The sequence below is a fragment of the Oncorhynchus keta genome, unplaced genomic scaffold (assembly GCF_023373465.1).
Source record: "Oncorhynchus keta strain PuntledgeMale-10-30-2019 unplaced genomic scaffold, Oket_V2 Un_contig_13387_pilon_pilon, whole genome shotgun sequence".
Taxonomy (NCBI): Eukaryota; Metazoa; Chordata; class Actinopteri; order Salmoniformes; family Salmonidae; genus Oncorhynchus; species Oncorhynchus keta.
The window spans coordinates 15,931-28,721 of NW_026278199.1; the positions used below are offsets into that span (position 1 = coordinate 15,931).

A 12,791-nucleotide genomic window follows, 5' to 3' on the forward strand; every position below is an offset into this window, starting at 1 on the left:
GGTCGTAGTTAACTACCTATTCACTATGGGTCCTGGTCGTAGTTAACTACCTAGGGTACCCTATTCACTATGGGTCCTGGTCGTAGTTAACTACCTATTCACTATGGGTCCTGGTCGTAGTTAACTACCTAGGGTACCCTATTCACTATGGGTCTTGGTCATAGTTAACTACCTAGGGTACCCTATTCACTATGGGTCCTGGTCGTAGTTAACTACCTATTCACTATGGGTCCTGGTCGTAGTTAACTACCTATTCACTATGGGTCCTGGTCGTAGTTAACTACCTAGGGTACCCTATTCACTATGGGTCCTGGACGTAGTTAACTACCTATTCACTGTGGGTCCTGGTCATAGTTAACTACCTAGGGTACCCTATTCACTATGGGTCCTGTTCGTAGTTAACTACCTAGGTACCCTATTCACTATGGGTCCTGGTCGTAGTTAACTACCTAGGTACCCTATTCACTATGGGTCCAGGTCGTAGTTAACTACCTAGGGTACCCTATTCACTATGGGTCCTGTTCGTAGTTAACTACCTAGGGTACCCTATTCACTATGGGTCCAGGTCGTAGTTAACTACCTATTCACTGTGGGTCCTGGTCATAGTTAACTACCTAGGGTACCCTATTCACTATGGGTCCTGTTCAGTTAACTACCTAGGGTACCCTATTCACTATGGGTCCTGGTGGTAGTTAACTACCTAGGGTACCCCATTCACTATGGGTCCTGGTCGTAGTTAACTACCTAGGGTACCCTATTCACTATGGGTCCAGGTCGTAGTTAACTACCTAGGAATCCCTATTCACTATGGGCCTGGTAGTTAACTACCTAGGGATCCCCATTCACTATGGGTCCTGGTCGTAGTTAACTACCTAGGGTACCCTATTCACTATGGGTCCTGGTTGTAGTTAACTACCTATTCACTATGGGTCCTGGTTGTAGTTAACTACCTCGGGACTAGGGGTCATTTGGGACACAGCCCTGGTAATTGTGGTTAAATGGATGAACAAGAGGGCAGTGGTGAACAGAAGAAAACATTTATTCGTAAAGAGCTAGATTGTGACATACAATCATTACTGTAACACAAATGAAGTTGGTTGTTACTTCAATAGAATGTTTTTAAAGCTAAATTGGCTAATAGACACACAGTAAAACAGTTTGATTGAGACACATAGTCAGTCATACGTATCAAATCTAATCAATAACACAAAGATCAATACAACATTCAAAATTGAGCTTTTGTAAATAAACTACTTAGTTTTTAACTGTGTAAATCAAGTTAATTAATGCCTTGGTAAATGTTTGAACAGTCTGACCAAAACAGACCTGGTCTTCAAGCCTGGTGTCAGGGTGGTTCTAGTCTGGTGTCAGGGTGGTTCTAGTCTGACCAATACAGACCTGGTGTCAGGGTGGTTCTAGCCTGGTGTCAGGGTGGTTCTAGTCTGATCAATACAGACCTGGTCTTCTAGCCTGGTGTCAGGGTGGTTCTAGTCTGGTGTCAGGGTGGTTCTAGTCTGACCAAAACAGACCTAGTCTTCTAGCCTGGTGTCAGGGTGGTTCTAGTCTGACCAAAACAGACCTAGTCTTCTAGCCTGGTGTCAGGGTGGTTCTAGTCTGGTGTCAGGGTGGTTCTAGTCTGACCAAAACAGACCTAGTCTTCTAGCCTGGTGTCAGGGTGGTTCTAGTCTGACCAAAACAGACCTAGTCTTCTAGCCTGGTGTCAGGGTGGTTCTAGTCTGACCAAAACAGACCTAGTCTTCCAGCCTGGTGTCAGGGTGGTTCTAGTCTGACCAAAACAGACCTAGTCTTCTAGCCTGGTGTCAGGGTGGTTCTCGTCTGACCAAAACAGACCTCGTCTTCAAGCCTGGTGTCAGGGTGGTTCTAGTCTGACCAAAACAGACCTAGTCTTCAAGCCTGGTGTCAGGGTGGTTCTAGTCTGACCAAAACAGACCTAGTCTTCTAGCCTGGTGTCAGGGTGGTTCTCGTCTGACCAAAACAGACCTAGTCTTCTAGCCTGGTGTCAGGGTGGTTCTAGTCTGACCAAAACAGACCTAGTCTTCTAGCCTGGTGTCAGGGTGGTTCTCGTCTGACCAAAACAGACCTCGTCTTCTAGCCTGGTGTCAGGGTGGTTCTCGTCTGACCAAAACAGACCTCGTCTTCTACCCTGGTGTCAGGGTGGTTCTAGTCTGACCAAAACAGACCTGGTCTTCTCGCCTGGTGTCAGGGTGGTTCTAGTCTGACCAAAACAGACCTAGTCTTCTCGCCTGGTGTCAGGGTGGTTCTAGTCTGACCAAAACAGACCTAGTCTTCTAGCCTGGTGTCAGGGTGGTTCTAGTCTGGTGTCAGGGTGGTTCTAGTCTGACCAAAACAGACCTAGTCTTCTAGCCTGGTGTCAGGGTGGTTCTAGTCTGACCAAAACAGACCTAGTCTTCAAGCCTGGTGTCAGGGTGGTTCTAGTCTGACCAAAACAGACCTAGTCTTCTCGCCTGGTGTCAGGGTGGTTCTAGTCTGACCAAAACAGACCTAGTCTTCTAGCCTGGTGTCAGGGTGGTTCTCGTCTGACCAAAACAGACCTAGTCTTCTAGCCTGGTGTCAGGGTGGTTCTAGTCTGACCAAAACAGACCTAGTCTTCAAGCCTGGTGTCAGGGTGGTTCTAGTCTGACCAAAACAGACCTAGTCTTCTAGCCTGGTGTCAGGGTGGTTCTCGTCTGACCAAAACAGACCTAGTCTTCCAGCCTGGTGTCAGGGTGGTTCTAGTCTGACCAATACAGACCTGGTCTTCTAGCCTGGTGTCAGGGTGGTTCTAGTCTGACCAAAACAGACATAGTCTTCCAGCCTGGTGTCAGGGTGGTTCTAGCCTGGTGTCAGGGTGGTTCTAGCCTGACCAAAACAGACCTAGTCTTCTAGCCTGGTGTCAGGGTGGTTCTCGTCTGACCAAAACAGACCTCGTCTTCTACCCTGGTGTCAGGGTGGTTCTACTCTCCTGCCAACTCTTTATGGAATTGTCATGTCATGTTTGGCTTGACAATGAACAATGGAGTTAGCAAGAGCAGAAACAGATCTGGGACCAGGCTACTAAATCAGGCTACTAAAACAGACCAAGGACCAGGCTACTAAAACAGATCTGGGACCAGGCTACTAAAACAGATCACTAAAACAGACCAAGGACCAGGTTACTAAAACAGATCTGGAACCAGGCTACTAAAACAGGCTACTAAAACAGATCTGGGACCAGGCTACTAAAACAGATCTGGGACCAGGCTACTAAAACAGATCTGGGACCAGGCTACTGAAACAGATCTGGGACCAGGCTACTAAAACAGATCAGGGACCAGGCTACTAAAACAGATCTGGGACCAGGCTACTAAAACAGATCTGGGACCAGGCTACTAAAACAGATCTGGGACCAGGCTACTAAAACAGATCTGGGACCAGGCTACTAAACAGATCTGGGACCAGGCTACTAAAACAGATCTGCGACCAGGCTACTAAACAGATCAGGGACCAGGCTACTAAAACAGATCTGGGACCAGGCTACTTAAACAGATCTGGGACCAGGCTACTAAAACAGATCTGGGACCAGGCTACTAAAACAGATCTGGGACCAGGCTACTAAAAACAGATCTGGGACCAGGCTACTAAAACAGATCTGGGACCAGGCTACTAAAACAGATCTGGGACCAGGCTACTAAAACAGATCAGGGACCAGGCTACTAAAAACAGATCTGGGACCAGGCTACTAAAACAGATCTGGGACCAGGCTACTAAAACAGATCAGAGACCAGGCTACTAAAACAGATCTGGGACCAGGCTACTAAAACAGATCAGGGACCAGGCTACTAAAAACAGATCTGGGACCAGGCTACTAAAACAGATCAGAGACCAGGCTACTAAAAACAGATCTGGGACCAGGCTACTAAAACAGATCTGCGACCAGGCTACTAAACAGATCAGGGACCAGGCTACTAAAACAGATCTGGGACCAGGCTACTAAAACAGATCAGGGACCAGGCTACTAAACAGATCAGGGACCAGGCTACTAAAACAGGCTACTAAAACAGATCTGGGACCAGGCTACTAAAACAGATCTGGGACCAGGCTACTAAAACAGATCTGGGACCAGGCTACTAAAACAGATCAGGGACCAGGCTACTAAACAGATCTGCGACCAGGCTACTAAAACAGATCTGGGACCAGGCTACTAAAACAGATCAGGGACCAGGCTACTAAACAGATCAGGGACCAGGCTACTAAAACAGATCTGGGACCAGGCTACTAAAACAGATCTGGGACCAGGCTACTAAACAGATCTGCGACCAGGCTACTAAAACAGATCTGGGACCAGGCTACTGAAACAGATCAGGGACCAGGCTACTAAAACAGATCTGGGACCAGGCTACTAAAACAGATCTGGGACCAGGCTACTAAAACAGATCTGGGACCAGGCTACTAAAACAGATCTGGGACCAGGCTACTAAAACAGATCTGGGACCAGGCTACTGAAACAGATCAGGGACCAGGCTACTAAAACAGATCTGGGACCAGGCTACTAAAACAGATCTGGGACCAGGCTACTAAAACAGATCTGGGACCAGGCTACTAAAACAGATCTGGGACCAGGCTACTAAAACAGATCTGGGACCAGGCTACTAAAACAGATATGGGACCAGGCTACTAAAACAGATCAGGGACCAGGCTACTAAACAGATCTGCGACCAGGCTACTAAAACAGATCTGGGACCAGGCTACTTGTCTTCCCTAAGACCAATACAAAAAAGGACACTAAGAATAGAAGTCCATGCCGTTCTTCTCGCTCTCATCTGAGGAGGGGTTCTGGTGCTGGTCCGAGTCAGACTCGAACATAGGGCTGTGGTGGAGGCCGGGCCGGCCGCCGGTCTGGGGAGAGGAGATGCAGGGAGGAGGGCCAGAGCTGTCAGGGTGCGGACGGGGGTAGCACACCTCATCCTGGGGGTGGGAGAGCCAGCTGGGGGAGGGTCCATCGCTCAGACCCCTGCCATGGTGCACTCTGGCTGGGCTGAGGGAAGTGAGAGATGGGCTGGAGACCTAGTCTTCTAGCCTGGTGTCAGGGTGGTTCTCGTCTGACCAAAACAGACCTAGTCTTCTAGCCTGGTGTCAGGGTGGTTCTCGTCTGACCAATACAGACCTAGTCTTCCAGCCTGGTGTCAGGGTGGTTCTAGTCTGACCAAAACAGACATAGTCTTCCAGCCTGGTGTCAGGGTGGTTCTAGCCTGGTGTCAGGGTGGTTCTAGCCTGACCAAAACAGACCTAGTCTTCTAGCCTGGTGTCAGGGTGGTTCTCGTCTGACCAAAACAGACCTCGTCTTCTACCCTGGTGTCAGGGTGGTTCTACTCTCCTGCCAACTCTTTATGGAATTGTCATGTCATGTTTGGCTTGACAATGAACAATAGAGTTAGCAAGAGCAGAAACAGATCTGGGACCAGGCTACTAAAACAGATCTGGGACCAGGCTACTAAAACAGGCTACTAAAACAGATCTGGGACCAGGCTACTAAAACAGATCAGGGACCAGGCTACTAAAACAGATCTGGGACCAGGCTACTAAAACAGATCTGGGACCAGGCTACTAAAACAGATCTGGGACCAGGCTACTAAATCAGGCTACTAAAACAGATCTGGGACCAGGCTACTAAAACAGATCTGGGACCAGGCTACTAAAACAGATCTGGGACCAGGCTACTAAAACAGATCTGGGACCAGGCTACTAAAACAGATCAGGGACCAGGCTACTAAAACAGATCTGGGACCAGGCTACTAAAACAGATCTGGGACCAGGCTACTAAAACAGATCTGGGACCAGGCTACTAAAACAGATCTGGGACCAGGCTACTAAACAGATCTGGGACCAGGCTACTAAAACAGATCTGGGACCAGGCTACTAAACAGATCAGGGACCAGGCTACTAAAACAGATCTGGGACCAGGCTACTAAAACAGATCTGGGACCAGGCTACTAAAACAGATCTGGGACCAGGCTACTAAAACAGATCTGGGACCAGGCTACTAAAAACAGATCTGGGACCAGGCTACTAAAACAGATCTGGGACCAGGCTACTAAAACAGATCTGGGACCAGGCTACTAAAACAGATCAGGGACCAGGCTACTAAAACAGATCTGGGACCAGGCTACTAAAACAGATCTGGGACCAGGCTACTAAAACAGATCTGGGACCAGGCTACTAAAACAGATCTGGGACCAGGCTACTAAAACAGATCTGGGACCAGGCTACTAAAACAGATCTGGGACCAGGCTACTAAAACAGATCTGGGACCAGGCTACTAAAACAGATCAGGGACCAGGCTACTAAAACAGATCTGGGACCAGGCTACTAAAACAGATCAGGGACCAGGCTACTAAAAACAGATCTGGGACCAGGCTACTAAAACAGATCAGAGACCAGGCTACTAAAAACAGATCTGGGACCAGGCTACTAAAACAGATCTGCGACCAGGCTACTAAACAGATCAGGGACCAGGCTACTAAAACAGATCTGGGACCAGGCTACTAAAACAGATCAGGGACCAGGCTACTAAACAGATCAGGGACCAGGCTACTAAAACAGGCTACTAAAACAGATCTGGGACCAGGCTACTAAAACAGATCTGGGACCAGGCTACTAAAACAGATCTGGGACCAGGCTACTAAAACAGATCAGGGACCAGGCTACTAAACAGATCTGGGACCAGGCTACTAAAACAGATCTGGGACCAGGCTACTAAAACAGATCAGGGACCAGGCTACTAAACAGATCAGGGACCAGGCTACTAAAACAGATCTGGGACCAGGCTACTAAAACAGATCTGGGACCAGGCTACTAAACAGGACCAGGCTACTAAAACAGATCTGGGACCAGGCTACTGAAACAGATCAGGGACCAGGCTACTAAAACAGATCTGGGACCAGGCTACTAAAACAGATCTGGGACCAGGCTACTAAAACAGATCTGGGACCAGGCTACTAAACAGATCTGGGACCAGGCTACTGAAACAGATCAGGGACCAGGCTACTAAAACAGATCTGGGACCAGGCTACTAAAACAGATCTGGGACCAGGCTACTAAAACAGATCTGGGACCAGGCTACTAAAACAGATATGGGACCAGGCTACTAAAACAGATCAGGGACCAGGCTACTAAACAGATCTGCACCAGGCTACTAAACAGATCAGGGACCAGGCTACTAAACAGATCTGCGACCAGGCTACTAAAACAGATCTGGGACCAGGCTACTTGTCTTCCCTAAGACCAATACAAAAAAGGACACTAAGAATAGAAGTCCATGCCGTTCTTCTCGCTCTCATCTGAGGAGGGGTTCTGGTGCTGGTCCGAGTCAGACTCGAACATAGGGCTGTGGTGGAGGCCGGGCCGGCCGCCGGTCTGGGGAGAGGAGATGCAGGGAGGAGGGCCAGAGCTGTCAGGGTGCGGACGGGGGGTAGCACACCTCATCCTGGGGGTGGGAGAGCCAGCTGGGGGAGGGTCCATCGCTCAGACCCCTGCCATGGTGCACTCTGGCTGGGCTGAGGGAAGTGAGAGATGGGCTGGAGTCCTGGAGGGTCTCTCTAATTCTTTGGTTCTCTCTGGTCGCTGCCACCCACACCACCTCCAACTCACCTTCCACCTCTCTGGAGGAGAGAGAGAGAATTAATTGAATTGAGAGCGAGAGAAGAGAGAGGAAGAGGAAGAGAGAGAGTGTGAGAACGTTTTATCTATCATTTTATTGACAGTTGAGAGACAGATACGAACAGTCACACAAAATAATGTTCCCATTGGTGAAAAATCATTATCACAGAAAACAGACAAAACCTGCATATTCAAACCTTCGATTCAGACACTAAGACGATTCAGACACTAAGACGATTCAGACACTAAGACGATTCAGACACTAAGACGATTCAGACACTAAGGCGATTCAGGCACTAAGACGATTCAGACACTAAGACGATTCAGACACTAAGGCGATTCAGGCACTAAGACAATTCAGGCACTAAGACGATTCAGGCACTAAGACGATTCAGGCACTAAGACGATTCAGACACTAAGACGATTCAGACACTAAGACGATTCAGACACTAAGACGATTCAGGCACTAAGACGATTCAGACACTAAGACGATTCAGGCACTAAGACGATTCAGACACTAAGACGATTCAGACACTAAGACGATTCAGGCACTAAGACGATTCAGACACTAAGACGATTCAGACACTAAGACGATTCAGACACTAAGGCGATTCAGGCACTAAGACGATTCAGGCACTAAGACGATTCAGGCACTAAGACGATTCAGACACTAAGACGATTCAGGCACTAAGACGATTCAGGCACTAAGACGATTCAGACACTAAGACGATTCAGACACTAAGACGATTCAGGCACTAAAATGATTCAGGCACTAAGATGATTCAGGCACTAAGGCGATTCAGACACTAAGGCGATTCAGACACTAAGACGATTCAGACACTAAGGCGATTCAGACACAAAGGGCAAAATATCACAGAATCTCAGAGGCAATACTGATGAGTGAGTCAACACACCCTAAAGTACATTATATTAGTGGACCCAGTAACCAGGCCTTACGTCTCAGCACCAAAGTGGGCCCAGGAACCAGACATTATGTCACAGCACCACAGGGAGAGAAAGGGAGAAGAGAGAGGAAAGGAGAGGAGAGAAATGGAGAGAAGGGAGAGGAGGGATAGCGTGGGGAAGAGGAAAGGGAGAGAGAGGGAGAGAGGGAGAGAGGGATCGAGAGGAGAAGAGGAGAGGAGAGAGAGGGAGAGAAGAGAGAGGAAAGGAAAGGAGAGAAATGGAGAGAAGGGAAGAGGGAGAGGAGGGATAGCGTGGGGAAGAGGAAAGGGAGAGAGAGGGAGAGAAGAGAGAGGGAGAGGAGAGAGGGAGAGAGAAGGAGAGGAGAGAGAGGGAGAGGAGAGATAGGGGGAGAAAAAGAGAGAGAAGAGAGAGGGAGAGAAGAAGGGAGTGGAGAGAGAGGGAGAGAAGAAGGGAGAGGAGAGAGAGGGAGAGAAGAAGGGAGAGGAGAGAGAGGGAGAGGAGAGCGAGAGAAGAAGGGAGAGGAGAGAGAGGGAGAGAGAAGGAGAGGAGAGAGGGAGAGGAGAGAGAGGGAGAGGAGAGATAGGGGGAGAAAAAGAGAGAGAAGAGAGAGGGAGAGAAGAAGGGAGAGGAGAGAGAGGGAGAGAAGAAGGGAGAGGAGAGAGAGGGAGAGGAGAGCGAGAGAAGAAGGGAGAGGAGAGAGAGGGAGAGGAGAGCGAGAGAGAGGAGAGGAGAGCGAGAGAGAGGAGAGAAGAAGGGAGAGGAGAGAGAGGGAGAGGAGAGCGAGAGAGAGGGAGAGGAGAGCGAGAGAGAGGGAGAGAAGAAGGGAGAGGAGAGAGAGGGAGAGGAGAGCGAGAGAAGAAGGGAGAGGAGAGAGAGGGAGAGAAGAAGGGAGAGGAGAATAAGGGAGAGAAGAAGGGAGAGGAGAGAGAGGGAGAGAAGAAGGGAGAGGAGAATAAGGGATAGAGAAGGGAGAGGAGAGAGAGAGGGAGAGAAGAAGGGAGAGGAGAATAAGGGAGAGGAGAGAGAAGAAGGGAGAGGAGAGAGAGGGAGAGGAGAGCGAGAGAAGAAGGGAGAGGAGAGAGAGGGAGAGGAGAGCGAGAGAGAGAAGAAGGGAGAGGAGAGAGAGGGAGAGGAGAGCGAGAGAAGAAGGGAGAGGAGAGAGAGGGAGAGAAGAAGGGAGAGGAGAATAAGGGAGAGAAGAAGGGAGAGGAGAGAGAGGGAGAGAAGAAGGGAGAGGAGAATAAGGGATGGAGAAGGGAGAGGAGAGAGAGAGGGAGAGAAGAAGGGAGAGGAGAATAAGGGAGAGGAGAGAGAAGAAGGGAGAGGAGAATAAGGGATAGAAGAAGAGAGAGGGAGAGAGAGAGAGAGAAGAAGGGAGAGCGAGAGAGAGGGAGAGAAGAAGGGAGAGGAGAATAAGGGATAGAGAAGAAGGGAGAGGAGAATAAGGGAGAGAAGAAGGGAGAGGAGAATAAGGGAGATAAGAAGAGAGAGGAGAATAAGGGAGAGAGAAGTGAAGCTCTTGGAGCAGAGAAGGTAATTGCTGCTGTGGGTTGTTATTAGTGCATCCCAAATGGCACCCTTTTACATGTGGACCTTGGTCAATAGTAGTGCACTACATAGGGAATAGGGTGCATTTCCCCTTGGTCAATAGCAGTGCACTACATAGGGAATAGGGTGCATTTCCCCTTGGTCAATAGCAGTGCACTACATAGGGAATAGGGTGCATTTCCCCTTGGTCAATAGCAGTGCACTACATAGGGAATAGGGTGCATTTCCCCTTGGTCAATAGCAGTGCACTACATAGGGAATAGGGTGCATTTCCCCTTGGTCAATAGCAGTGCACTACATAGGGACTAGGGTACATTTCCCCTTGGTCAATAGTAGTGCACTACATAGGGAATAGGGTGCATTTCCCCTTGGTCAATAGTAGTGCACTACATAGGGAATAGGGTGCATTTCCCCTTGGTCAATAGTAGTGCACTACATAGGGAATAGGGTGCATTTCTCCTTGGTCAATAGTAGTGCACTACATAAGGAATAGGGCGCATTTCTCCTTGGTCAATAGTAGTGCACTACATAGGGAATAGGGTGCATTTCCCCTTGGTCAATAGTAGTGCACTACATAGGGAATAGGGTGCATTTCCCCTTGGTCAATAGTAGTGCACTACATAGGGAATAGGGCGCATTTCTCCTTGGTCAATAGTAGTGCACTACAAAGGGAATAGGGTGCATGTCCCCTTGATCAATAGTAGTGCACTACATAGGGAATAGGGTGCATTTCCCCTTGGTCAATAGTAGTGCACTACATAGGGAATAGGGCGCATTTCTCCTTGGTCAATAGTAGTGCACTACAAAGGGAATAGGGTGCATGTCCCCTTGGTCAATAGTAGTGCACTACATAGGGAATAGGGTGCATTTCCCCTTGGTCAATAGTAGTGCACTACATAGGGAATAGGGTGCATTTCCCCTTGGTCAATAGTAGTGCACTACATAGGGAATAGGGTGCATTTCCCCTTGGTCAATAGTGGTGCACTACATAGGGAATAGGGTGCATTTCTCCTTGGTCAATAGTAGTGCACTACATAGGGAATAGGGTGCATTTCCCCTTGGTCAATAGCAGTGTACTACATAGGGAATAGGGTGCATTTCTCCTTGGTCAATAGTAGTGCACTACATAGGGAATAGGGTGCATTTCTCCTTGGTCAATAGTAGTGCACTACATAGGGAATAGGGTGCATTTCCCCTTGGTCAATAGTAGTGCACTACATAGGGAATAGGGTGCATTTCTCCTTGGTCAATAGTAGTGCACTACATAGGGAATAGGGTGCATTTCTCCTTGGTCAATAGTAGTGCATTTCCCCTTCATCTGACAAAAACCAATGAAGGACCTGTCACAAATAGTGTGTTCTTGTTCCTTCCTTCCTTCCTTCCTTCCTTCCTTCCTTCCTTCCCTTCCTTCCTTCCTTCCTTCCTTCCTTCCTTCCTTCCTTCCTTCCTTCCTTCCTTCCTTCCTTCCTCCATCCTTCTTCCTTCCTTTCCCCCCTCCATTCCTCCTCACTCCTTCTCCTCCTCCTTTCCTCCTCTCCTCTCCCTTCCTCTCCTTCCTTCCTTCCTTCCTTCCTTCCTTCCTTCCTTCCTTCCTTCCTTCCTTCCTTCCTTCCTTCCTTCCTTCCTTCCTTCCTTCCTTCCTTCCTTCCCCTCCATCTTCCTCCTTCTCCTCCTCAGTCTTGAGGGAGGAATAGGAAGGCCTCCTCTCCCTCATCCTTTCCTCCTCTCCCTCATCCTTTCCTCCTCTCCCTCATCCTTTCCTCCTCTCCCTCATCCTGGGGTGAAACTCCAGGCTTTTGAAGTGGACTGAGCTGCTGAAAACGAGGCTGAAAAACCCCTATCCCCTTGCTGCTGTTGGTGTAACCCATGGGGATTGGTCCAGTCTGGCCCTTTCTGGCTGGAGGAGGAATAGGAAGGCCTATTGATCCAGTCTGGCTGTGAGGGAGGAATAGGAAGGCCTATTGATCCAGTCTGGCTGTGAGGGAGGAATAGGAAGGCCTATTGATCCAGTCTGGCTGTGAGGGAGGAATAGGAAGGCCTATTGATCCAGTCTGGCTGTGAGGGAGGAATAGGAAGGCATATTGATCCAGTCTGGCTGTGAGGGAGGAATAGGAAGGCCTATTGATCCAGTCTGGCTGCGAGGGAGGAATAGGAAGGCATATTGATAAGACAGCAGCATGACGTCCATCACATTAGCTAATTACCCATGTCACCCACCCTGTCCTGTGGTCTGGTGATGTGACCTGGTCTCTGTAGCCACACACACACTAGTGCTGTCGTCAGTAGTTAAATACCTGTGGTCCTGTGACATGACCTGGTCTCTGTAGCCTCACACACACACACACACACACACACACACACACACACACACACACACACACACACACACACACACACACACACACACACACACACACACACACACACACACACACACACACACACACACACAGACTAGTGCTGTCATCACTAGTTAACTACCTGTGGTCCTGTGACATGACCTGGTCTCTGTCTCTGTCACACACTTAAGAGTGACTCATCGTTCCTAATCACCCGCGGCAACACAGAACGTCACTGAGAAAGAGCCTTTATCGTCATCTTCATCAGCTTAGGGGAGAGAGGAGGGGACAGGGGATGGGAGAGGGGACGAGGGATGGGAG

At 49.0% G+C, this 12,791-nt stretch overlaps 1 pseudogene; it reads right to left on the reverse strand.

Moving 5' to 3' along the window:
- Positions 1 to 1,021: 1,021 nt before the first annotated feature.
- Positions 1,022 to 12,791, reverse strand: part of LOC127918146 (centrosomal protein of 89 kDa-like) — a 119,050-nt pseudogene continuing 107,280 nt past the window's right edge.